Raw genomic sequence first — 27,563 nt, 5'->3', positions numbered from 1 at the left:
AAAGTAGGCACACACAAAAAAAATCAACTGAAGAAAGTGAATTGTTTTAAAAAGAAGAATAGAAAAGATATAAAAGAAGATACAAAAATTCACTGATAAAAAGAACTACTTAAAAGCAGAATTGGCTGAATGGAAAAAAAAAGAAATACAAAATCTCACTGAATAAGATAATTCCTTAAATTTAGAACTGAACAAGTGAAAGATAATGACTCCAACAGACATGAAGGAATAATAAAAATATCAAAGGAATGAAAAAATAGAAATGAATGTAAAATGTCTCATTGGAAAAACATCTCACCTGTGAAATAGATCAGGGAGAAATAATTTGAGAATTAATGGACTATCTGAAAGACATGATGAAAACAAAAGAGCCTAGACATTAATTATATTTAAAGAAATTATCAAGGAAATCTACCTTGATATCTTACATACAAAGAGTAAACTAGAAATAGAAAGAATCACCAATCACATCCTGGAAAAATTCCCCAAATAAAATAAACAGTAATATTATAGCCAAATTCCAGTTCCTGGTCAAGGAGAAAATATTTTAAGCAGCCAGGAAAAAAAAAATAAAACCACAGTCAGAATCACATATGATTTACTGCCTTCCATGTTAAAGGAGAAAAAGGCTTGGGATATGATATTCCAAAAGGCAAATGAGCTGGGTTTACAATCATGTATCACCTACCCTGAAAAATCTAATACTTTGGAAATGGGGGTAAAGCGACTTGCCCAGGGTCACAGAGCTATTGTGTCAAGCATCTGAGACTGGATTTGAACTCAGGTACTCTTGAATCCAGGGCCGGTGCTTTATCTACTGCGCCACCTAGCCAACCCCAGAAATAGAGAACTTCTAAGCATTTCTCCTCCAAGACCACAGCTGAATAGAAAATTTAACACTCAAATACAAAACTCAAGAGAAGCATAAAAAAGGTAAACACAAAAAAGAAATTGTCAGGGACTTATTTAATTTAAAATATTTACATTCTGTTAAGGCTAAAATTCTAGCTTTACTGTCTATTATATCTAATGAGTGGTTGCCAATAAATTATAAGCTTTAGCAAGAGTTAGGCTTTTAAGCATTTATTAAGGAGAATAAGAATTTAGTAAAGAGAGAGAGAAAGGCCTACATTTATCTGTCTATTAAAGGGAGAGTGCATTTCTACCTCTGCTCTCCACCAGAGTCCTCAGGAAAGAGCCCAAGTCAGAGCGCCAGGCTCCCCCTTCTTACTCCCACCAGCAGTGTCACTTCTGATGCCAAAGAAAAAACTCATGGTCTTGCCCTCAGAGACTTTCACCTCATGGCAGAGCTTTTCTACAGTAAGTCTCCAGCAGGTGGCGTCATTCCAATCGTTACAATTCTTATATGGGAAGATGATTTACATAACTCCTAAGAATTTTATTATTATTATTAGGACAGTTAACAGGAGTTCACATAGACAGAGGACATGAAGATGAAATTGATTATGCTGTATTAATCTCCAAAAATGATTAGGAGTTGGGAAAGGAGTAGTACTGGGAGAAATGGGAAGAGAGAGACAGAATAAGAAAATAATTATCACAAATAGAGGTACACAAGGAAGAGCTTTTGCAGTGGAGGAAAAAATGGTGGGATAATGGGCAATGCTAGAACCTCAATCTCATGTAATTAGTTCAAAGTGGGAAGATTACACACACATGCACATGCACACACACACACACATACACACTCAGTTGTGTATAGAAATCTATCTTACTCAATAGGGAAATAGGATTAAGAGGGTAAGGAAATAAGAGATGTTGAGTAGGGGGAGTAATAAAAAGGGAGAGAAATTTAAGGGGACCACAATGGTTAGAATTAAAATGGCCTTTTAGAAGGGACAGAATATAAAGAGAAAAAGAAGCATAAACAGAAGGAAATGGGATGTAGGAAAGTCACAGTTAATAATAATAATTATGAAGGTGAATGAGATAAACTCATTCATAAAATGGAAGCAGGAAGCATAATGGATTACAAACAAGATTCCAATAATATGTTGTTTACAGAAAACACTTGAAACAGACATAGAGTTAAAATGTTGGAGTAGAATCTAGTATGCTTCAATTGAAGTAAAAAAGGCAATTTTGATCTCAGACAAAGCAAAATCAAGAATAGACCTAATTAAAAGAAATAATCAGGAAAACCACATTTTACTAAAGGTGTCACAGACAATGACATTTTTTACAATAATTTTCTCTGATACAGGTCTCATTTGGCAAATATACAGAGAATTGATTCAAATTTATAAAGGTAAGGGGCACCTAGATGGATAAAGCACTGTCCCTGTATTCAGAACGACCTGAGTTCAAATCTGGCCTCAGACATTTGACACTTACTAGCTGTGTGACCTTGGGACAGTCACTTAACCCTCATTGCCCCCCCCTCAAAAAAAACCAAATTTATAAAAATAAGCCATTCCCCAATTGATAAATCATTGAAAGATATAAACAGGCAGTTTTCAGAAGAAGAAATCAAAGCTATCTATAGTCATATGAAAAAAATGCCATAATTCACTATTAGAGCAAATTAAAAAAACTCTGAGGTACCACCCTATGTCTATCAGAAATGACAAATGCTGGGGCAGCTAGGTGGCAAAGTTGATAAAGCACCAGCCCTGGATTTCAGAAGACCTGAGTTCAAATTCGGCCTCAGACACTTGACACTTAGTAGCTGTGTGACCCTGGGCAAGTCAGTTAACCCTCATTTCCCCACTAAATAAATAAGTGGATGAATGAAATAAAAATAAATAACAAATGCTGGATGGAATCAGGGAAAATGGGTACACTAATGAACTGTTTTTCGTGTGGTGAACTGATCTAATCATTCTATAGAACAATTTGGAAATATGCCCAAAGTTCTATAAAACATAGGTTTTTTTTGTTTGTTTGGCTTTTGTTTTTGTTTTTGTTTTTAGGAGGCCAATTGGGGTTAAGTGAACTTGCCCAGGGTCACAAAGGTAGTAAGTGTCAAGTTTCTGAGGCCAGATTTGAACTCAGGTACTCCTGACTCCAGGGCTGGTGCTCTATCCACTGCGCCACCTAGCTGCCCCTAAAACATAGTTTTATAGATGGAAAATCACCCATATCTACAAAAATATTTATGCCAGATCTTTTTTTGTTGTTGTTGTGACAAAGAATTGGAAATTGTGGAGATGCTCATCAATTGGTTAATGGCTCAACATGTTGTGGCACATGATTTTGATGGAGTACAATTGTGCTATAAGAAATGATGAGAAGGGTGGTTTCATAAAGACATGGTAATCCTCTATGAACTGATACAAAATGAAGGAGAATGACTTGGAGGTCATTGTTCTCAGTAACAGCAACATTGTAATTATGATGGATTGTGAAAAACTTGGCTACTCTGATCAACACAATCATCCAAGACAATTGGAAAGGACTCATGATGAAAAAATCCAGAGAGAGAACTGATGAATTCTGTGTGCAAATTGAAGTATACTTTTCTCACTTTATTTTTCTTTTTATTTTGCAACATAGTTAATATGGAAATATGTTTTATATTATATATATATATATATATATATATATATATATATATATATATATATATAATTCACATCATATTACTTCTCAGTGGGTGGGGGAGAGACTGGGAGGGAGGTAGAAAATTAGGGACTCCAAATTAAAAAAGAAAAGCAAGTTAAAATAAATAATACATTGTAAAAACAATAAGGGGAAGGAGGTATCAGCCTCAAGAGTCTCTAAAGTTTCTTCTAGCTCTAAATGACTCAAAGCTTGTAGAGGTAGCCTCCCCCAAGCTAAAATTCCATTCCAAATGCATTCTTTTTTTTTCTCTTGAAACTGCACCTTATTTTTTTTTTTTATTCAGCAACAAACATTTATTTTATTTTCCAGTTACATGTAAGGGTAGTTTTCAACATTCATTTTCATAAGATTTAGAGTTCCAAATTTTTCTCCCTTCCTCCCTCCCTTTCCTACCCCCTCCACAAGATCGAATTCACATTATATATGTACAACCCACAAGTGTTCTTTTTATCAGTTCTTTCTATAGGAGTGCATGGTAAGCTTCCTCATTAGTTCCTTGGGATTGTCTTGGATCATTGCACTGCTTGGACTGGTTAAGTCATTCACAATTGCTCACTGAACAATACTGCTGTCACTACACACAATGCCCTCCCAGCTCTGCTCACTTCACTATACATCGATGTTCATTAGTCTTTCCAGGTTTTTAAGGGATTTTTTGTTTGTCATTTCTTGTAGCACAAGACCATTCCACTACAATCATATAACACAGCTTTTTCCATCATTCCTCAAGTGTTGGACATTCCCTTGATTCTCAATTCTTAGCCCTATCAAGAGTTGCTATAAATATTTTTTTGTACAATTTTCCCCTCTTTTCTCTTTTTCATAATTATTCTTGTTAACTGTTTCCCTTCCATCCTATTCCCTTCCCCATGATATTTATTCTATTATCCATCTTCATTCATCCTATCACTCTTCAAAAGGGATTTGCTTCTGTCCCCTCCCCAGATATGCCCTTCCTTCTTTTGCCTCTCTTTATTTATCCCCTTCCCCTCCTATTTTCCTGCAGGGTTAGAGAGATTATTCCACCCAATTGAGTGTGTACATTATTCCTTCCTTGAGCCAGTTCTAATGAGATTGAGGTCTTTGAGCCAATTCTGATGAGTGTTAGGCTCATTTACTGCCCAGATTAAACAGATTACTCCAACCAGTTGTGTGTGTCTGTTAGTCCCTCCTTGAGACAGCTCTAATGAGTTTAAGGTCTTTGAGCCTTTTCTGATGAGTGTAAAATTCATTTACAGCCCTGCTCCTCTCCCATCTCTTCCCCTACTCCATAAGCCTTTTCCTGTTTCTTTCATGTAGGATTTCACTTCTGCCCTTCCCCCTCCCCCAGTGAATTTCTTCACTCCTCAATTTAACGCTAAAGATGTCATGACCTAGCTAAGTGATACAGTGGACAAAGCATCACCACTGGACCCAGGGGATACCAGCCAAAACCTGGCCTCAGACACAAGACAGTCACCCACTGTATGACCCCAGCTCCAATTTTTTATAGTTCTCTAGCGTCTTGTATTTGAAAGCCAAATTTGCCATTCAGTTCAGGTCTTTTCATCACAAATATCTGAAAGTCTTCTTTTTCATTAAAGTCCCATTTTTTCCGCTGAAAGATAATGCTGAGTTTTGTTCAGTAGGTGATTCTTGGTTGTAATCCCATTTGCTTTGCCCTTTGGAATATCATATTCCATGCCCTCCAGTCCTTTAATGTAGAAACTGCTAGATCTTGTGCTATCCTGACTGGGGCTCCACAGTACATGAATTCTTTATTTTTGGCAGCTTGCACTATTTTCTCCTTGACCTGAGAGCTCTGGAATTTGGCTATAATATTCCTAGGAGTTTTCCTTTTGGGATCTCTTTCTGGAGGTGATCTGTGGATTCTTTCAATGTCTATTTTAGCTTCTTCTTCTAGCATTTCAGGGCAATTTTCCCTGAGAATATCTTGGAAGATGGTGTCTAAGCTCTTTCCTTGATCATGGTTTTCAGGTAGACCAATAATTTTCAAATTATCTCTCCTGGACCTATTTTCCAGGTCACCAGTTTTCCCCAGAAGATATTTCACATTGCCCTCTATTTTTTTTATTCATTTGGATTTGTTTTTTTGTTTCTTGGTTTCTCATAAAATCACTGGCTTCCATTTGTTCAATCCTAATTCTTAGGCAATTATTTTCATCAGAGAGCTTTTGTACCTCCTTTTCCATTTGGCCAATTTGACTTTTCAAGCTGTTGACTTTTTTCTCATGTTTTTCCTGCATCACCCTCATTTCTCTTTCCATTTTTTCCTGTACCTCTCTAACTTTATCTTCAAAGTCCTTTTTGAGCACCTCTATGGCCTGAGACCAATTCATATTTTTCTTGGAAGCTTTAGATATTGGGGGCCTCATGTTGACATCTTCCTCTGAGGGTGGCCATTGGTCTTCCTTGTTACTGAAGAAACTTTCTATGGTCCTCACCTTTCTCTGTTGGCTCATTTTGCCTTTCTTTTGCTTGGCTTTTAGCTCCTTAAAGTGGGGCACTGTTTCCAGGCTGCAGTATCCCAAGCTTAAGAAGTCCCAGGTGGTATGATTTAAGGGAGGAGCAGGTTCTTCACTCTCCTTGCCTGTTTCCTGGTCCTTAGATGACCCCAGATCAACTTGCCAATCAACCAGCTTTGTGTGTTGTGGTTGTCAGTTCTGACGAGCCTGTGCTCCTTCCCCACCTGGGCCACCACAACTGGAGCCTACCTCCTGGTTCTCAGCAGGGGTGTAAAATCCAAGTTCTGCCTTAGCACCTGAATAGACCCCTGTAGTCTCCCCCCTTCCCAGGGCTCAGCACACTCACCAGCCTGTGAGCTTAGTTCCAGATAACACTGGTGCTTCAGCTGATTCAGAGGCTCTGGGGGTCTGCTTCTCTGGTGAGGCCTTCCTGGAACTGGATCTGTGTCAGGGTGACTGTGGGCTTGGGCTCAACTCCTGTATCAGCACAGCAGCTCCCTCCTTCTGACCTTCCAAGCCATTCTTGGTTAGAAAATGATTTCAGCACACTTTTATGTGGGTTTTACTGCTCCAGGCATTTTCCAATGGCGTTATTTGGATGTTTTTTTGGAGTGATCACGTCATGAGGTCGGGAGCTCACTCCCAAATGCATTCTTATTCAGTACTTCCAAATCTGGGAAAAGGATGCTTTCAAAGGATACAGAGTTCTCATAGGAGGTCTTCAGATCTGCAATCAAACTTTTTTTTTAAATTTCCATTAGAACATGTTAATAATGTAATTGTTATCTTGTGTGTGCATTAGGGGAAGGAAGGGTTTCATGAAATTTTGACCTGGTAAAAATGGGTCCTTAACTCAAAAAGTCTAGGAACTATTACACTGGTTGACCCTTCAAGACAGATTATTTCCTCCTTTTACTAAATTCTGTCTAATTAGCATATCTTCTTCCTTAGCCAAAATATACCCCCATACTCTACTTCTTAATTAAAGATAGTGATTATTACCATCCTAGACACAATTCTTCTCCTACTGCCTTCTCTCACCATTTTTTCCTTTCTCTCATTCAATCCTATCCTTCTTAGTCTTTCCTAATTCTTGACATCCCTAGCTACCCACTATCCCTGCTATCTACTCTGAGCTCCTTCTCCCATGACCCTTGGAGCCTCTGTTAAATTTTAAACAAATCTTGTTATATCCTTGAAGTGTCTTCAAGCACTACTTCTACCTTCTTATTTTGATTGGAACATAGTTTTTACTTGAGGATACCATATCTCTCAAAAACCTTTCGAAGGTATTAGTTTTCATTTTCACTTCATTCATGACATTTTTTTAGTAAGATGTATGTGTATGTGTATGCGTATATGTATATCTGGGACTCCTTTGCTTATTGTGTCCCATTTAGAAGGAATTTACTTTGGTTAGTTAAACTAACACAGACAAATAGACACACAGACACATAGAGACAGAAACAAAGAGACAAGAGACAGAGAGAAAGATATAGGAGACTAAGGCAGAGAATAATGCAGAAACACACAGAAAGAAATAGATACAGAGAGTGAGGAGAAAAAGGAAATTGGGGGGAGAGAATATAGCATATGGACAGAGTACCACTGGGAGTGAGAAAGCAGGTTCAGTGCCTGCTTCGTACATACATGAGTTGTGTGACCCTGAGCAAGCACTTAAGTTCCAGGGACACTAATAACTTTTGAAATTGTACACATAGGAGATAGAAGAGGGGCAGAGCCAAGAGTGCAGAGAGAAGCTAGGAACTTGCCTGAGCGTTCCCATATTTCCCTCAAAATGAACATTAAATCAAGACTCTAAAACAGATTCTGGATCTATAAAACTTACAAAAAGAGAGGCACAATCCTGCTACTTGAGATAATTTAGAAGACTTCAGGAAAGGGTCTGGCTCACTGGGTAAAAGGGGAGGGTGGATCAGCACTACTCATCTCACTGCCAGCTCACCTCAGCAAAGCTCGCTCAGTGGCAGCTAGACACTGCTGCAACTCAACACAGCTGGAGACTGGGGGCAGCTGAGAGCAGTAAGAAGCGTGCAACAGTGAACCCTGTGCCCCAGGACCAGAGGTTCAAGTTATAAGTTTAAAAATAGCCTACAACATGAGCTAGAAACAAAAAAGTACCCTGACCATGGAGAACTTCTGTGGTGAAAGGGAAGACCAAATCTCAAACTCAATGAGTTGGTCAAAGCACCTACAAGTGAGAGACTCAAGGTGGGAAGATGCTCTCTCAAGAACAAAAAGGCCTGTTTGAAGAGCTCAAAAAGCTTTTTAAAAACCAAATGAGAGGGGGGCTGAGATAGCACAGTGGATTAAAGCACCGGGCCGGGAGTCAGGAGATCTAAGTTCAAATCTGGCCTCGGACACTTGACACTTACTAGCTGTGTGACCCTGGCAAATCACTTAACCCCATTGGCTCCACAAAAAAAAAAAAGAAAAAGAAAGAAAGGAAAAAAAAAATAGGTTATTTTGGGGCAGCTAGGTGGCGCAGTGGATAGAGCACCAGCCCTGGATTCAGGAGAACCTTAGTTCAAATCTGGCCTCAGACACTTAATACTTATTAGCTGTGTGACCCGGGGCAGTCACTTAACCCCCATTTGCCTCAGCAAAAACAAAAACCAAAAACCAAAACAAACAAAACAAAAAACAAACCAAATGAAAGAGTGTGAAGAAAAAAGGGGAAAAAAGAAATGAGGAGGAAATGAGAGTTACTAAAAAAGCACAAAAATTGACTGAGAAAACAATTCCTTATAAAATACAATGGGCCAAATGAGAGAAAAAAAATGGTCAAATGGAAAAAGAAGTGCAAAATCTTACTGGGGACATTAAGTCCTTAAAAATTAAAATCAAGCAGATGGAAGCTGAAACTCCATGAGACACCAAGAAATCTCCCAAGCAGAATCATAAGACTGAAAAAATAGAAGGAATGTGAAATACCTCAGTGGAAAAACAACTGACCGGGAAAACAGATCCAGGAGAGATAATCTGAGAATTATTGACTAACCTCAAAGCCATGAGCAAGAAGAAGTCTAGACACCATAGTGCAGGAATTATCAAGGATAACTGTCCCTGAAATTGTAGAATCAGAGGATGAAATCATCATTGAAAGAATCCACCAATCACCTCCTGAAAGAGACCCCAAAAGAACACTTCAAGGAAGATTGTAGCCAAACTCCAGAATTATCAGGTGAAGGAGAAAATACTCCAGAGCAGCCAGAAAGAAATCATTTAAATATCATGGAGCCAAAGTCAGGATTGCACAGGGAACTGCAGCTTCAATATTAAAGGACACAGGGGCTTGGAATAGATATTCAGAAGGCAAAGGAGCTTGGATTACAACCAATGATCACTACACCAGGTAACACTGATCATGCTCTTTCAGAGGAAATGATGGACATTGCAATGAATTAGGGGACTTCCAAGGGTTTCCAGAGAAAAAGACCAGAACTGAACAGAAAATTTGATCTCCAAATACAAGACTCTAGAGAAATATAAAGATGGTAATCAAGGGCGGGGGAGGTGTTCAATGAATGCTAAACTGCTTGCATCACTATAAGGGAGGATGGTACTTTTTAACTCTTGGGATCTGTATCTCTGTTAAGGTATTATTAAATTAAATCAACTTTGATGTGATCATATAAAGAAACTTAAGGGACAGAATAAAAGAACACTAGGGGAGAGAGAAGGGGGGGAGGTAGAATGGGGGTTAATTACATCATATGAAAAGACAAAAAAAGAACCCATTACAATAGAGGGAAAGAAGGGAGGGGTGGAATTGTTGCAAACCTTACTCATCAGGATTTGGATCAGGGAAGGAATAAAATAATACTCCCATTGGTATAAAGAAACGTAGCTTAGTCTTTAAGGAAACAAAAGGGGTAGGGGGGAAAGGATCGTATTGATAGAAGGGAGGGGCATTAGTGGGGGAAAAAGGGGCAAGAAAAAAGAAGGGCCGCTGTTAAAAGGGAGGGCAGATTGAGGAGGCACTGGTCATAAGCAAAACACTGGTCAAGTGGAATAGGGTGAAAGAAGAGAAAAAAGAGTACAAAATAAGGGGAAAGAAGATGGAGGGAAACAAACGGTTAATAATTTAACTGTGAATGTGAATGGATGACTCTCCCATAAAATGGAAGCAAATAGCAGAGTGGATTAAAAATCAAATCCTATAAAATGTTGTTTACAAGAAACACATTGAAGCAGTGAGGATACAGAAGAAAGGTAAAAGCGGTTGGGGAGCAAAATATCTTTGCGTCAGCTGACTATCAAAAAAGCAGGGGTAGCATGTCTTATCTCAGACAAAGCAAAAGCAAATAATAGATCTAATTAAAAGTGATAAGGAAGGAAACTACTTCTTGCTTAAAGGTACTGTAGCTAATGAAGTAATATCAACACTAACACGTAGGTACCAAGTGACATAGCATCCGTATTCTTAGGGGGAGAAGTTAAATAAGTTACAAGAGGAAATAGCAAAACTATACTAGTGGGGAATATGAATCTTCCCTCTCAAAACAGATAAATCTAACTGTAAAATAAATAAGAAAGAAGTTAAAGATGTGAATAGAGGGTTAGAAAATTGAGATATGATATACATCTAGAGAAAACTTGAGGGGGGAATTTCTATAGGAATATACCTTTTTTCTCAGCAGTACATGGCACATACTCAAAAATTGACCATTATTAGGGTACAAAAACCTCATGGTCAAATGTAGAAAGGCAGAAATAGTAAATGCATTCCCTTCTCAAGCATGATGCAATAAAAATTACAGGTAATAAAGAGTCCTGGAAAGGTGGACGGAAAATTAATTGGAAACTAAACAATCTCATCCAAAGAATGAGTGGGTCGGAGGCGGAGCCAAGATGGCGGAGGAGGAAGCAGCAAGCGGGCCTGAGCGTCTCCTTCTATTCCCTCAAAACGAACATTAAATCAAGCCTCTGGAGGGATCTGAAACTGACAGAACCTGCAAAGAGACAGGAGAGACACAGTCCTCCAACCAGAGATATTTAGAAGTCTTCAGGAAAAGGTCGGTCTGACTCGGGCAAAAGGGAGGCCCCAGCGCAGGGCACAACCCAGCGCCAAGGGGGGTCGGGGCAAGTCAGCAGGAGCTGCGGGCCACAGCCGAACAACTGAGGGCTCCCGGAACCGTGGTTCAAAATCGGGTGGGCCAAGAAGGACAGTGGAAAATCTGACCTGCACCGGCCGAGAGGGCCACGAACAGCGGGATCAGACGCCGGGGTCTGGCGCCTGGCTGGCCGAGCACAATCAGACAAGAAATGCAGGGCGGGGGATCTCCACACACCATAAAGGCCTCAGAGTAAAAGCCCGGTCACACAGCACCTATACACCTGCACAAGAAGCCCAAAACAGGGACCCTGGGTGCCCCCAGAGCAGACCTCAACTTAAAGAATAAATAAATAAGCTGCAATAATGAGTAAGAAGCAAAAAAGAGCCCTCTCCATTGAGAGCTTCTGTATCAATAGGGAAGAAGCCAACACAAACTCAGATGAGGATAATAGCCTGAAATTGTCTACATCTGAAGCCTCACAAGGGAAGGTGAATTGGTGTCAAGAACAAAAAGCCTTCCTGGAAGAGCTTAAAAAGGATTTTAAAAATCAATTGCAAGAGGTAGAAGAAAAAATGGGGAGAGAAATGAAAGCAAAACAAAAAAAACTATGAAAAAAGAATCAGCAGCTTGGAAAAGGAAGCTGAAGAAAAAAAGCCTTAAAAAATTCATTTGGCCAAATGGAAAAAAAGCTGCATAATCTCACTGAAGAAAACAATACCTTAAAAAATTCACTTAGCCAAATGGAAAAAAAGGTGCATAATCTCACTGAAGAAAACAATGCCTTAAAAATTAAAGTGGGACAGTTGGAAGATAAGGAATCCATGAGACACCAAGAATCAGTCAAGCAGAATAAAAAAAATGAAAAAATAGAAGAAAATGTGAAATACCTCATTGGAAAGACAACTGATCTGGAAAACAGATCCAGGAGAGACAATTTGAGAATCATTGGACTGCCTGAAAGCCATGACCAGAAAAAGAATCTAGATACCATATTCCAGGAAATTATTAAGGAGAACTGCCCTGATATCATAGAATCAGAGGATAAAATCATCATTGAAAGAATCCCCCGATCACCTCCTGAAAGAGACCCCAAAAGGAAAACTCCAAGGAATATTGTAGCCAAATTCCAGAATTATCGGGTGAAGGAGAAAATACTCAAGCAGCCAGAAAGAAGCAATTTAAATATCATGGAGCCACAGTCAGGATTGCTCAGGACCTGGCAGCTTCAACATTAAAGGACCGCAAGGCTTGGAATATGATATTCCGGAAGGCAAAGGAGATTGGATTGCAGCCGAGAATCTATTACCCAGGAAAAATGTGCATTTTCTTTCAGGGGAAAAGATGGACATTTAATGACATTGGGGACTTTCAATCTTTCCTGGTGAAAAGACCAGAACTGAATAGAAAATTTGATCTCAACATACAAGACTCAAGAGAAGTTTAAAAAGGTAAACAGAGGGGAAAAAAAAAAAGTTACCCTATTAGGTTAAACTGTTTATATCCCTACACAGGAAGATAATACTCATAACTCTTAAGAACTGTAAATGTATTTGGGAAGAGAGAAGGACTTTATATAGAGGGTATAAATATAAATTGTCTTTGATGTGATGATACAAAAGAATTAAGGGGATAAAAAGGGAGTCTATGGGGAGGAGAGGAAAGGGGAGGTGGAATGGGATGAATTATATCATATGAAGAGGTGGAAAAAAACCTATTATAACAGAGGGAAAGAAAGGAGGGGGGAACATGGTTTCAACCCTATTCTCATTAGATTTGACTCAAAGAGGGAATAACATATACGTTCATTGGGATAAAGAAATTTAACTCATTCTTTAGGGAAACAAAAGGGGAAGGGAAAGGGGGGGGACTGATAGAAGGGAGGACAAAAGCAAGGGAGAAAAGGGTAAAGAAAAGAGAGGGGGGTGATAAAAAGGGAGGGCAGATTGGGGGAGGCAGGGGTAAGAAGTAAAACGTCGGTGAGGAGGAATAGGGTGAAAGAAGGGGGGAAAAGTACAAAGGGGGTAAATAGAATGGAGGGGAATAGACAGTCAGTAATAATAACTGTGAATGTGAATGGGATTAACTCTGCTATAAAACGGAAGTGAATTGCAGAGAGGATTAAAAACCAGAACCCTACAATATGCTGTTTACAAGAAACACATTTGAAGCAGAGAGATACACACAGAGTAAAGGTAAAAGGCTGGAGCAGAATATATTATGCCTCAGCTAAAGTAAAAAAGGCAGGGATAGCAATCCTTATCTCAGACAAAGTGCAGGCAAAAATAGATCTCATTAAAAGAGATAAGGAAGGAAATTACATCTTACTTAAAGGTACTATAGATAATGAAGTAATATCAATATTGAATATGTATGCTCCAAGTGGTATAGCATCCATGTTCTTAGAGGAGAAGTTAAATGAGTTACAAGAGGAATTAGATAGTAATACTATACTAGTAGGGGATCTGAATCTCCCCCTCTCAGAATTAGATAAATCTAGCCAAAAAATAAATAAGAAAGAAGTGAAAGAGGTGAATAGATTACTAGAAAAGTTAGATATGATAGATGTCTGGAGAAAATTAAATGGGGATAGAAAGGAATATACCTTTTTCTCAGCAGTACATGGCACATTTTCAAAAATTGACCATGTATTAGGGCACAAAAACATCATAGTCAAATGTAGAAAGGCAGAAATAGTAAATGCATCCTTCTCAGATCATGATGCAATAAAAATTACATGTAAGAAAGAGCCAGGGAAAAGTAGAATGAAAATCAATTGGAAACTAAATAATATCATTCTAAAGAATGAACGGGCCAAAAAACAAATCATAGAAACAATCAATAACTTTAGCCAAGAGAATGACAATAGTGAGACAACATACCAAAATCTATGCGATGCAGCCAAAGCAGTGCTTAGGGGAAAATTTATAGCTCTAAATGCTTACATGAATAAGAAAGAGAAAGAGGAGATTAATGAATTGGGCATGCAACTTAAAAAGCTAGAAAAAGAACAAATTAGAAATCCCCAATTAGACACTAAATTAGAGATCCTGAAAATTAAAGGAGAAATCAATAAGATTGAAAGCAAAAAAACTATAGAATTAATCAATAAAACTAAGAGCTGGTTTTATGAAAAAACCAATAAAATAGATAATATATTGGTTAATTTGATTAAAAAAAAGAAAGAAGAAACCAAATTACCAGTATCAAAAATGAAAAGGGTGATGTTACCACCAATGAAGTGGAAATTAAAGCAATAATTAGGAAATATTTTGCCCAACTGTATGCCAATAAATTTGACAATCTAAATGAAATGGATGAATATTTACAAAAATACAAACTGCCCAGGTTAACTGAAGAGTAAATAAAATCCTTAAATAAACCCATATTAGAAAAAGAAATTGAACAAGCCATTAATGAACTCCCTAAGAAAAAATCCCCAGGGCCAGATGGGTTTACAGGTGAATCTTACCAAACATTTAAAGAACAATTAATTCCAATAGTATACAAATTATTTCGAAAAATAGGTGAAGAAGGAGTTCTACCAAATTCGTTTTATGACACAAATATGGTGGTGATACCAAAACCAGGCAAAGCAAAAACAGAGAAAGAAAATTATAGACCAATTTCCCTAATGAATATTGATGCTAAAATCTTAAATAAGATATTAGCAAGGAGATTACAGCAAGTGATCACCAGGATAATACACTATGACCAGGTGGGATTTATACCAGGAATGCAGGGCTGATTCAACATTAGGAAAACTATTAACATAATCAACCACATCAATAAGAAAACCAACCAAAATCATATGATTATCTCAATAGATGCAGAGAAAGCTTTTGACAAAGTACAGCACCCATTCCTAATAAAAACACTAGAGAGTTTAGGAATAGGGGGAGCTTTCCTTAGAATAATAAACAGTATCTACCTAAAGCCATCAGCAAGTATTATATGCAATGGAGATAAATTAGAGGCCTTCCCAATAAGATCAGGGGTGAAACAGGGATGTCCATTATCACCCCTATTATTTAATATTGTTCTAGAAATGTTAGCTTTAGCAATCAGAGAAGAGAAAGGAATTAAAGGAATTAGAATAGGCAAGGAGGAAACAAAACTATCACTCTTTGCAGATGATATGATGGTATACTTAAGGAATCCTCGAGAATCAAGTCAAAAATTACTTGAAACAATTATCAACTTTAGCAAAGTAGCAGGATATAAAATAAATCCACATAAATCATCAGCATTTCTATACATGACCAACAAAGTCCAGCAGCAAGAGATAGAAAGAGAAATTCCATTTAAAGTAACGGTAGGTAATATAAAATACCTGGGAGTCTACTTGCCAAGACAAACCCAGGAACTCTATGAACACAACTACCAAACACTCTTCACACAAATCAAATCAGATCTAAATAATTAGAAAGATATCAATTGCTCATGGATAGGCAGAGCTAATATAGTAAAAATGACAATACTGCCTAAATTAATTTACTTATTCAGTGCCATACCAATCAGGCTACCTAAAAATTATTTTATACAGCTAGAAAAAATAATAACAAAATTCATCTGGAAAAAGAAAAAATCAAGAATATCCAGGGAAATAATGAAAAAAAATTCGCAGGAAGGTGGGTTAGCGGTACCAAACCTGGAGCTTTACTATAAAGTGGCAGTCATCAAAACTATCTGGTACTGGCTAAAAAATAGAGTGGTAGGTCAATGGAATAGGCTAGGCTCAGGAAATGCAGTAGTAAATGACACTAGTAATGTAGTGTTTGATAAACCCAAAGACTCCAGCTTCTGGGATAGGAACTCAGTATTTGACAAAAACTGCTGGGAAAACTGGAAGATAGTATGGCAGAAATTAGGCTTAGATCAACATCTTACACCTTATACTAAAATAAGGTCAAAATGGATACATGATTTAGACATAAGAGGTGATACCATAGGTAAATTAGGAAAGAAAGGAATAGTGTACCTATCAGATCTTTGGAAAGGAGAACAGTTTTTGACCAAACATGAGATAGAGTATATTATAAAATGCAAAGTGGATGATTTTGATTATATTAAATTAAAAAATTTTTGTACAAACAGAAGCAATGCATCCAAAATTGGAAGGGAGGCAGAAAGCTGGGAAACAATTTTTGAGGCCAGTGCTTCTGATAAAGGCCTCATCTCTAAAATATATAGGGAATTAAATCAAATTTATAAGAATCCAAGTCATTCCCCAATTGAGAAATGGTCAAAGGATATGAACAGGCAGTTTTCTGATGAAGAAACCAAAGCTATCTATTCCCATATGAAAAAATGCTCTAAATCTCTAATGATTAGAGAGATGCAAATTAAAACAACTCTGAGGTACCACCTGACACCTATCAGAGTGGCTAAAATGACAAAAAAGGAAGATAATAAATGTTGGAGAGGCTGTGGGAAAATTGGAACACTAATACATTGTTGGTGGAGCTGTGAGCTGATCCAACCATTCTGGAGAGCAATTTGGAATTATGCCCAAAGGGCGATAAAGCTGTGCATACCCTTTGACCCAGCAATCCCACTTTTAGGTCTTTTGCCCAAAGAAATCATGGAAGGGGGAAAGGGACCCACATGTACAAAAATATTTATAGCTGCTCTTTACGTGGTAGCAAGGAATTGGAAGTTGAGGGGGTGCCCATCAATTGGGGAATGGCTGGACAAGTTGTGGTATATGAATACAATGGAATACTATTGTGCTGTAAGAAATGATGAGCAGGAAGAGTTCAGAGAAACCTGGAGGGTCTTACGTGAGCTGATGATGAGTGAGATGAGCAGAACCAGAAGAACATTGTACACAGTATCATCAACATTGAGTGTTGACCTACTGTGATGGACTATATTCTTCTCACCAATGCAATGGTACAGAAGAGTTCCAGGGAACTCATGATAGAAGAGGATCTCCAAATCCAAGAAAAAAAAAGAAAGAAAGAACTGTGGAGTATAGATGCTGATTGAACCATATTATTTCTTTTGTTTTGGGTGCTGTTGTTTTTTTTTTTCTCTACTTTGAGGTTTTGCATCACTGCTCTGATTCTTTCTCTTGTAACAGGATTAGTGCAGAAATAGGATTAATGTTATTATGTGTATATATATGTGTGTGTGTGTATATATATGTATATATCTATAAGTATACGTATAGAGATATATAGATATAACCTATATCAGATTACCTGCTGTCTAGGGGAGGGGGTAGGGAGGGGAGGGAGGGAGAAAAATCTGAAATTGTAAAGCATGTATAAACAAAAGTTGAGAACTATCTTTACATGTAATGGAAAAAATAAAATATCTCATTAAAAAAAAAAAGAATGAGTGGGTCAAAGAACAAATCAGAGAAACAATAACTTCATTCAAGAGAATGACAATAATGACACAACATACCAAAATCTATGTGATGCAGCCAAAGCAGTGCTTAGGGGAAGTCTCATATCTCTAAATGCTTACATGAATAAAAAGGAGAAAAAAGAGATCAATGAATTGGGCATGCAACTGCAAAAGCTAGAAAAAGAACAAATTAAACATCCACAACTAAATATTAAATTAGAAACCCTGAAAATCAAAGGAGAAATTAATAAAATTGAAAGCAAGAAAACTATAGAACTAATCAATAAAACTAAGAGTTGGTTCTATGAAAAAACAAACAAACAATAAAATAGATAAGCCTTTGGTTGATTTGATTTAAAAAAAAGAAAGAAAGGGGCAGCTAGATGGCGCAGTGGATGGAGCACCGGCACTGGAATCTGGAGTACCTGAGTTCGAATCCGGCCTCAGACACTTAACACTTAACTATCTGTGTGACCCTGGGCAGGTCACTTAACCCCAATTGCCTCACTAAAAGAAAAAAAAATAAAATTTTAAAAAAAAAAAAGAAAGAAAACCAAATTACAAGTATCAAAAATGAAAGGGGTGATTTCACCACCAATGAAGTGGAAATTAAAGCAATAATTAGAACCTATTTTGCCGAACTCTATGCCAATAAATTTGACAGTCTAAATGGATTGAATAAATATTTACAAAAATACAATTTGTCCAAGTTAACTGAAGAGGATATAAAATCCTTAAGTAGGCCCATTTCAGAAAAAGAAATTTAACAAGTTATCGGTGAACTCCCTAAGAAAAAATCTCCAGGGCCAGATGGGTTTACACGTGAATTTTACCAAACATTTAAAGGACAATTAATTCCAATACTATACAAACTATTTGGAGAAATAGGTGAAGGAGATCTACCAAACTTCTTTTATGACACAAATATGCTGTTGACACCTAAACCAGGCAGAGCCAAAACACAGAAAGAAAAATACAGACCAATTTCCCTAATTAATATTGATGCAAAATTCTTAAATAAAATATTAGCAAGGCGATTGCAGCAAGTGATCACCAGGATAATACACTATGACCAGGTGGGATTTATACTAGGAATGCAAGGCTGGTTCAACATTACAAAAACTATTAATATATTCAACCTCATCAATAACAAAGCTAACCAAAATTATATGATTATATCAATAGATGCAGAGAAAGCATTTGACAAAATACAATACTCATTCCTATTAAAAACACTAGAAAGCATAGGAATAGGTGGAGTTTTCCTTGAAATTATAAGCAGTATCTACCTAAAAACCTCAGGAAACATATGTAATGGAGATAAGTTAGAGGGCTTCCCAGTAAGATCAGGGGTGAAATAGGAATGTCCATTATCACCTCTATTATTTAATATTGTATTAGAAATGTTAGCTATAGCAAAAAGAGAAGAAAAAGGAATTAAAGTAATTAGAATAAGAAAGGAGGAAACAGAACTTTCACTCTTGCAGATGATATGATAGTATACTTAGAGAATCCTAAAGAATCAACTAAGAAACTTCTTGAAACAATTATCAACTTTAGCAAAGTTGCAGGATATAAAATAAACCCACATAAATCATCAGCATTTCTATACATGACCAACAAAACTCAGCAGCAAGAGATAGAAAGAGAAATTTCATTTAAAGTCATGGTAGGCAATATAAAATACTTGGGAGTCTACTTGCCAAGACAAAAACTGCTAGGAAAACTGGAAGATAGTATGGCAGATACTAGGAAAAGAACAACATCTTACACTTTTTACAAAAATAAGGTCAAAATGGGTTCAAGATTTAGACATAAAGGGTCATACAATAGATAGACTAGAAGAGGAAGGAATAGTTTACCTCTCAGACATATGGAGAGGAAAACAATTTATGTCCAAACAAGAGATAGAGAATATTATGAAAAGCAAGATGGAAGACCTTGATTACATTAAATTAAAAAGCTTTTGTACAAACAGAAGCAATGCAGCCAAATTTAGAAGGGAGGCAGTAAACTGGGACAAAATTTTTACAGCTAGCATTTCTGATAAAGGCTTCATTTCTAAAATACATCAGAAGCTAAATCAAATTGATGAGAAATCCAAGTCATTCCCCAATTGAGAAATGGTCAAAGGATATGAACAAGCAGTTTTCTGATGAAGAAGTCAAAGCTATCTCTTGCCATATGAAAAAATGCTCTAAATCACTAATGATCAGAGAAATGCAAATTAATACAAGTTTGAGGTACCATCTCACATCTATCAGATTGCTTAATATAACAAAAAAGGAAAATAATAAATGTTGGAGAAGTTGTGGAAAAATTAGAACACTAATGCACTGTTGGTGGAGCTGTGAAGTGATCCAACCATTCTGGAGGAGCAATTTGGAATTATGCCCAAAGGTCTATGGGACTGTTCATACCCTTTGACCCAGTGGTACCACTGCTAGGTCTGTATCCCAAAGAGACCACAGAAAAGGGAAAAGGACCCACATGTACACAAATATTTATAGCAGCTCTCTTTGTGGTGGCAAAGTATTGGAAATTGAGGGTATGCCCATCAGTAGGGGAATGGCTAAACAAATTATGGTATGTGAATGAAATGGAATAGTATTGTGTTGTAAGAAACGATGAGCAGGAGGAGTTCAGAGAAACCTGGAAGGACTTATATGAACTGATGTTGACTGAGAGGAGTAGAACCAGGAGAACATTGTCCGCAGTAACAGCAACATTGTGTGATGAACAATGGGGATAAACTTGGCTCTTCTCAGCAGTGCAACTATCCAAAACAGTTTCAAAGAACTCGTGATAGAAAATATTCTCCACATCCAGAAAAAAGAACTATAGATTATGAATGCAGATTGAATCATACTGTTTCTACTTTTGGACTTTTTTTGTTTGAGGTTTTTCCTTTATGCTCTGATGCTTCTTTCACAAGATGACTAATGTAGAAATATGTTTGACGTGACTGTACATATACAACCTATATCAGACTGCTTTCTGTCTTGGGGAGGAGGGAGGGAAGGGAGGGGGAGAAAAGAAAATTTTGTAAGTAAAAATGCAGTGTAAAAAATGTTGAAAACTATCCTTATATGTAATATTTAACTGGAAAATAATAAAATTTATAAAAAGAGAAAAAAAATTATAGACTTAAAGGTGGTTTGGTGTTTGATTAGGACATCTAAAATGTCACCACCTATGTTCAAGACACTAGGGGATCTTCTTATGGCAGACTAGGTCACTGGCACACATGTCAACAATCTATAGTTGGCCAACAATGTGGCTGAGTTTCACCTCTTTGGTTAAACTGTATAGATAGAATTGTCTGCATCTTTAAAACTGCATGACTGAGCATAGTTGGTGCTATTTTTGTGCATTCCTGACTGTATATGAAGCACTCCTTCATTCATAGCCATTGAGGCCATATAATAGGAATGACAGACTGAGGAGGAAGGATGTAGGGATTCTAGACCATATTGGGTCTATAAGGAACTGAACCAAACTGTGATACTAATCCCCTTTCTCTCCCCAGGGACCAAGGTAGTATAGTGGGAGAGGAGTATTATTTCCCCCAAGGAATTGAGAGAAATAATAATAACAACAATAATAATTTATATAGCTCTTACTATATGCCAGGCATTGTGTTAAGGATTTTACAATTACTATCTCATTTGAACCTCACAAACATGGTTGTTAGGTGTTTTCATTGTCCTCATTTTACAGATGAGAAAACTGAGGCAACAGATGTTAAGTGACATGCCCAGGGTCACCAGTCAGTTGACCAGGCTCAGTACTACTCAGCTAGTAAGTATCTTTTGTACTTCTGTTCTTGCTCTAACTTTGAAGTAAATATTTGCAAAAGCTAATCCAATATTAAGTTATTAAGTATAATTACAGTGCTAGTTACTAGGCCCCTAATATAGGAGAACCACAATTAGTGTGGGCTTGAGCTAATGAGAGAGAAGAGAGAGACTACCAGCTCCCTTATAGTACCTGAGAGTCCTAGGGTGGGAGGAGGGGAAAAGATAATAGGCCTTACCCTGAAAGAGATAGGCCAGCTCCACAAAAGAAGGGGCCTCACTGCACTGATATAGCATCTAGGTGTTCCCTGCTCCAATGAAATCAAAGGTCCACTCTGTACCCCACACATTTTGATGAATATTCTAATACCCTAGTCTTATAGTTCTCACATTCATCAATTCAACCAGTACTTACTTTTACTTAGGACTATGCTGATAAATGTTTAACAACAGACTTCCTCCCCTTCTTTCCTTTCTTTGTTCCTTTGTTCCTTCCTTCTTTCCTTCCTTCCTTTCCTCTTTCCATCCTCCCTCTCTCTCTCTCTCTCTCTCTCTCTCTCTCTCTCTCTCTCTCTCTCTCTCTCTCTCTCCCTCTCTTGCTCTCTCTTCCTTTTCTTAAGGCAATGTGGATCAAGTGACTTGTCCAGGGCCAAAAAGCTAATAAGTTTCTGAGGCGGTTTTTAAACTTAGGTCCTCCTGTCTCCAGGGTCAGTGTTTTATTCACTTTACCACCTAGCTGCCTCTTCATTTTTTGGATAATCGACTTTCAAAAAAAAACTATGCATGACACATTATAAAATTTAATCTGTATTATTAAGATTTTCTCCATCATTTTCTTGTCTAGATAATTAGCAAAGCAATAAATCAAGCTCTGATTTGTCATGTTTGCTTTTCTGACATGTCAATGATCATATTGTCATGTTGAAAATTTAACAATTGGCTTTCCTAAGCCAATATGAGCTTGCTTCAGCACACCACTACCTTATTCTACTTCAGTTGTCTACTTGGCATTATCTCATTTAACACAATAAATATTATCTGAAACTCAGTTTTCCCAAGGTCCTAAATTACCAAATTATCTTCTCTTGCCATAATCATCAATCTTTCTTTCCCTCTCATGTCTTACTGAAATTTCCCCTGTCCTCACTAGGATCTCCAGTCCCTTAAAGCTTTAGTTGTATCTAGAGGAAGGAAAATGAACAACTGGGACCATACCTCAAGGACTGTCATCCATGAAATATGTGTCCTCCCCACAATGGGCTCACTCCCTACCTCTGCTGAATCCAATATTCTAATAATTTTCTTCCTCCTTACACCCTTAGGATCTTGTGGCACACAGCAGGCAGGAGAGTGCTGGTCAATATTTAACAACCAGGTCCCTGGAAAAATAAATATACACACTACACACTTTTAAGTATAATTTGCATCATTTTAATTTTTCTCTACTACTTTCCTAAACCCAGAAAATCAACACACAATAAATCAAACCCTAATTTATAGCCATTGCCAGTTGGCCAGATGTAAATTCTCACACTGAACAATTAATAATAGGCTCTGGCAAGCAGGTTTGAACTGGCTCACATAAACACAGCAAGGTTCTCTGGGTCCTTACCTTAGTGTAGGCCTACTTCATTCCTCCCCATCCTCCCCAAAATAACCACATTTATTGACATTCTCTCCAAGGTTAGATATAACTTTTTTCACACCCTTGACACCTAGATATGGGATAAAGATTTGGCACAGACTTAGCTCATTACTGCATCTTTCTGATTTTCTCTCTACCATTTCCACTCAGAAACTATTCCTTCTTTCAAATTTACTAGATCCAATGTGAACTGATTCAACTATTTTGGAGAACAATTTGGAAACATGGCCAAAGGACTATAAAACCATGGATACCCTTTGATCTAGCAATACCATTATTATATCTGTATCACAAAGAGATAAAAAATAGAAAGAAAAAAAAACCCTTATATGTATATAGTAGCTCTTTTTGTGGTGGCAAAGAATCAGAAATTGAGGAGATAATCATTAATTGAGGAATGGCTGAACAAGTTGTGGTATGTGATTGTAATGGAATACTATTGTACTTTTAAAAATGACAAGCAGGATGCTCTAAGAAAAAGCTGGAAAGACTCACATGAACTGATGCTGAGTTAAGTGAGTAGAACAAGAAGAACATTGTAATATTGTACAAAGTACCAGTAATACCGTATGATAATCAACTGTGAATGACTTAGCTATTCTCAGCAATACAAAGATCCAAGACAATTCAAAAAGGTTTATGATGAAAATATGCTTTCCATCTCCAGAGAAAGAACTGATGGATTTTGAATGCACATTGGCTTTCTTTTTCTTTTTGGCTGTTTTTTTAACAACATAAATACTATGGAAATAAGTCTTGCATGATTGCATATGTATCATATTGCTTGCTTTCTCAATGACTGTATATAAGGTTTCTTTGCTCACTGGTTACAGGGCGTTATCAATTTCACTAACATGATACAAATCAACCTAAAAGCAAATACTATAACAAGAATGGACAATGGATGTAATGCAAAATTAGTTTAACAATTTCAGTTATAACAAGGATGTAGGAAATAGCAGTTGGTTGGATAGTTTGACTTAATGGAAACATTAAGATAAAATTATGATTCCAAAAATAAAAGTGGGGTTTTGCAAGGACAAGGATGACCAGATGTTTTTTTTTTGTTTGGTTGGGTTTTTTTTTGGTGAGTCAATTGGGGTTAAGTGACTTGCCCAGGATCACACAGCTAGTAAGTGTCAAGTGTCAGAGACCAGGTTTGAACTCAGTTCCTCCTGAATCCAGGGCCAGTGCTTTATCCACTGTGCCAACTATCTGGCCCCAGATGTTTTTACAAGAAAGGACCTTACTATTCTGGGGAAAGAAGTCAACAATTAGGGACTTAGGGACTTATCTGCTAGCTATTTGTAGAGTTCAGTAAAAAGGCCTTTTGCTTCTATTAATCCAGGGTTTCATAAAATCTTTTTGGATAATAAGGCAGCTCCATCAAATCCAGGTGGTCCATACATTCAACATAACAGCTCTCAAATGTTAACTACAACACACCCCATGGGGAAAATGATTCTACTTGATGAAATTCATGACCTTGGTATCATGCTCCTACATCTTCTATAACCTAACTTCATCATTGATCAGTTCTCTTAAATGTGCTCAATCTCTCCTTCTTTAATAGCTCTTTTCTTCTTCCTACAAACAGAACCAAAACACATCTAGAGTTGGAGTCTTGCCCAATACCATCATTTTCTAATGTGGTAAAAATTATTTGTGGTAAAAATTAATATTCCCGTTTTTAGCTAACTCATTTGGGAGGGGCCACACCTGGCCCACCCCGAGGTTATGAAGGCAGCATTTTGAAAGACCTCCCCTTCTGGGGGAGGGGAGATTGAATGCTCCTGGAAGGGAGGTGGGCTACTTCCGGTACACGAGCTTGGTCTCGTTCTTTTTTTTTATTTTTAGGGCCTGGCCCTCGTGGTGGTGCGTGCTGGTTCTCGGTCTGGTTGGCTGTTCAGGCTTGGGTGAGTTAATGATGGAAAATCCTAAATTCCTTTGAACTAGCTTAATTGGAAATCAGTGTGGGGTTGCATAGGTTAGGTTTAGAGTTAGTAATATTCATCTCTATTTCCATTTTCCTATTTCCTTATCTTTGATTTTTTTATTAGTTTCACCTTTGTTGTTTAATTAATTCCCAAGTAATAAAATCTGATCCTTTTGTGAACTAAAACTTAGAGACTTCTTTCTTATTGGCCTGGGAGAAATATTTAAAAAGGTCAGTTCAGAGGGGAGGTTTAAACCTAAAAGGTTCGACATATTTCCAAGACCCCAATATTAAGGCGAGTCACCCAAATAATGCTCCGCATATCAAATTTTGGCCCTCATACTAAATAATGAAGCAAATGAAGTTAATAAATTTCCCAAGACTACACCAGTAGTTAGCATTCAAGTCAGTTTTTATATCCAAGTAACACCACCATCTACAGTGCCAAAGTTCTTTCTTCTGTACCATATTATTGTTCATATGTCCCTCATCCCCTCAGATTTTTTTTCTAACCTAAAGCTAATATCTCAATTTTTTTCTTCCTTTATTGCAAGCTTATTGAAATAAGTCTATACTCAATAATTCTACTTTGTACTCACTCATTCGACCTTTGATATCTTAAAATCTGACATCTATATTTATTGATCTACAAAAATTATTCTGTCTATAAGGTTATCAGTGACTTCTTTTTTTTTTTAGAATTTTATTTTCCAAAATACATGTAAAAACAAATTTTGACATGAATTTTTAAAGCTTTGTGTTCCAACTTCTCTTCCTCCCTCCCTTATCACCTCTCACCTACAAGAACTCAAGCATTTCAAAATTAAAAATAAGTTATACATGAGTATTCATGGGAAACATTTGCATATTAGCTGGGTTGTGAGGGGAAATAGTTAAAAAACTTCAAATTAAGGAATTGTCAAAGAAAAAGAGATTTTAAAAAATGTGTTTCTATCGGTTTTCAGATACTATCAGTTCTTTCTTTGTAGATGGATTGCGATTTTCTTAAGTCCTTCGGGGTTATATTGGATCATTGCCTTGCTGAAAATAACCACATGCTTCCCAGTAGATCATCTTACACTATTGCTGTTATTTTGTATACAGTACATTTCACTCTGCTTCAGTTCATGTAGGTCTTTCCAGGTTTTTCTGATAGTATTCTGTTCATCATAACCTGTATATAGTACCTTAAACTTGACAAAGAATTTTCTTCATATTAGCCCAGCAAAGTAGGTACCATACCTTTTGCCATTATAATTAATCACCATAACTATTTCCCTCCATCCTATTCCCTTCCCATAATATATACTCTATTTTCTATCTTCTTTTACCCAATTCCTCCACAAAAGTCTTTTACTTCTGACTGTCCCCTCCCCTGCTCTGCACTCCCTTTTTATACCGTTCCCTCCTTATCCTCTTCCCCTCCTACTTTCCTACAGGGTTAAATAGATTACTCCTCCCAATTGGGTGTGAATGTTATTCCCTCCTTGAGCCCACTCTGATTAGATTACTGTCTTTGAACTAATTCTGTGTTCTAAATTTTTCTTCTTCTCTACCTCCTCAAACCTCCCTATGAATTCAACAATTCATTATGTCATACTTGTGCAGTTATGCAGAACTTCACCTTCCTTGAAAGTGTTTTGCTTTTTACTGCTCTCTCCCCTAATCTGCTCTTCCCACCTTTCCCTCTTCTCCCCAAACTCCTTATCTACCTCCCCTCACACTTTCCCTCAGGGCAAAAATATATTACTATACCCACTTGAGTATGTATGTTAGTCCCTCCTCGAGCCCATTCTGATGATATTAAGGTTCACTCACTCCTCCACTCCTTCCCCCTCTTCCCCTCCCCTCCATAAACATTTTTCTTGTTTCCTTCATGTGAACTACCTCTCCCGAGACCATCTCTACCCTTCTCCCTCCCGCAGTCTATTCCTCCTACCCCTCAACTCTATTTTAAAGATGTTATCATGGGTTAGTTAGGTGGCACAGTAGACAAAGCACCATCCCTGGACCCAAGAGTCCCCAAGCCTAAATCTGGCCCCAGACATAAGACACCCCACCCTGTTTGCCCCACAAAGAAGAAAACATGAATGCTTTGCACATATCATCCTTTCATATGCAGTTCAGACCTGTGTCCTCTGTTTATTCCTTAATGCGAAGGTTCTTATAAGTTGGAAGTATTATCTTCTCATGTAAGTATGTAAAGAGTTTAACCTTTTAATATCTCTCATGAATTCTTTTTCCTGTTTACCTTTTTATGCTTCTCCGGGGTCTTGTATTTGAAAGTCAAATTTTCTATTCATTTCAGGTCTTTTCATCACAAATGTTTGAAAGACCTCTTTCTCATTGAAATCCCATTTTTCCTCTGAAAGAGTATAAACAGTTTGGCTGGGTACATGATTCTTTGCTGTAGTCCCAGTTCCTTTGCCCTCTGGAATATCATATTCCATGCCCTCCGGTCCTTTAATGTCCTTTAAGCTGCTAGATCTTGTTTTAACCTTATGGGAGCTCTACAATATTTGAATTCCTTTTTTCTAGTTGCTTGCAGTATTTTCTCCTTCACGTGGAAGTTCTGGAATTTGTCTATAATATTTCTGGAGGTTTTCCTTTTGGGATCTCTTTCAGGAGGTGATTGGTGGATTCTTTCAATTTCTATTTTGCCTTCTACTTCTAGAATATCAGGAAAAATTTCCCAGACAA

The sequence above is a fragment of the Dromiciops gliroides genome, chromosome 4, assembly GCF_019393635.1.
Source record: "Dromiciops gliroides isolate mDroGli1 chromosome 4, mDroGli1.pri, whole genome shotgun sequence".
Lineage (NCBI taxonomy): Eukaryota > Metazoa > Chordata > Mammalia > Microbiotheria > Microbiotheriidae > Dromiciops > Dromiciops gliroides.
This window is presented reverse-complemented; position numbering follows the sequence as displayed.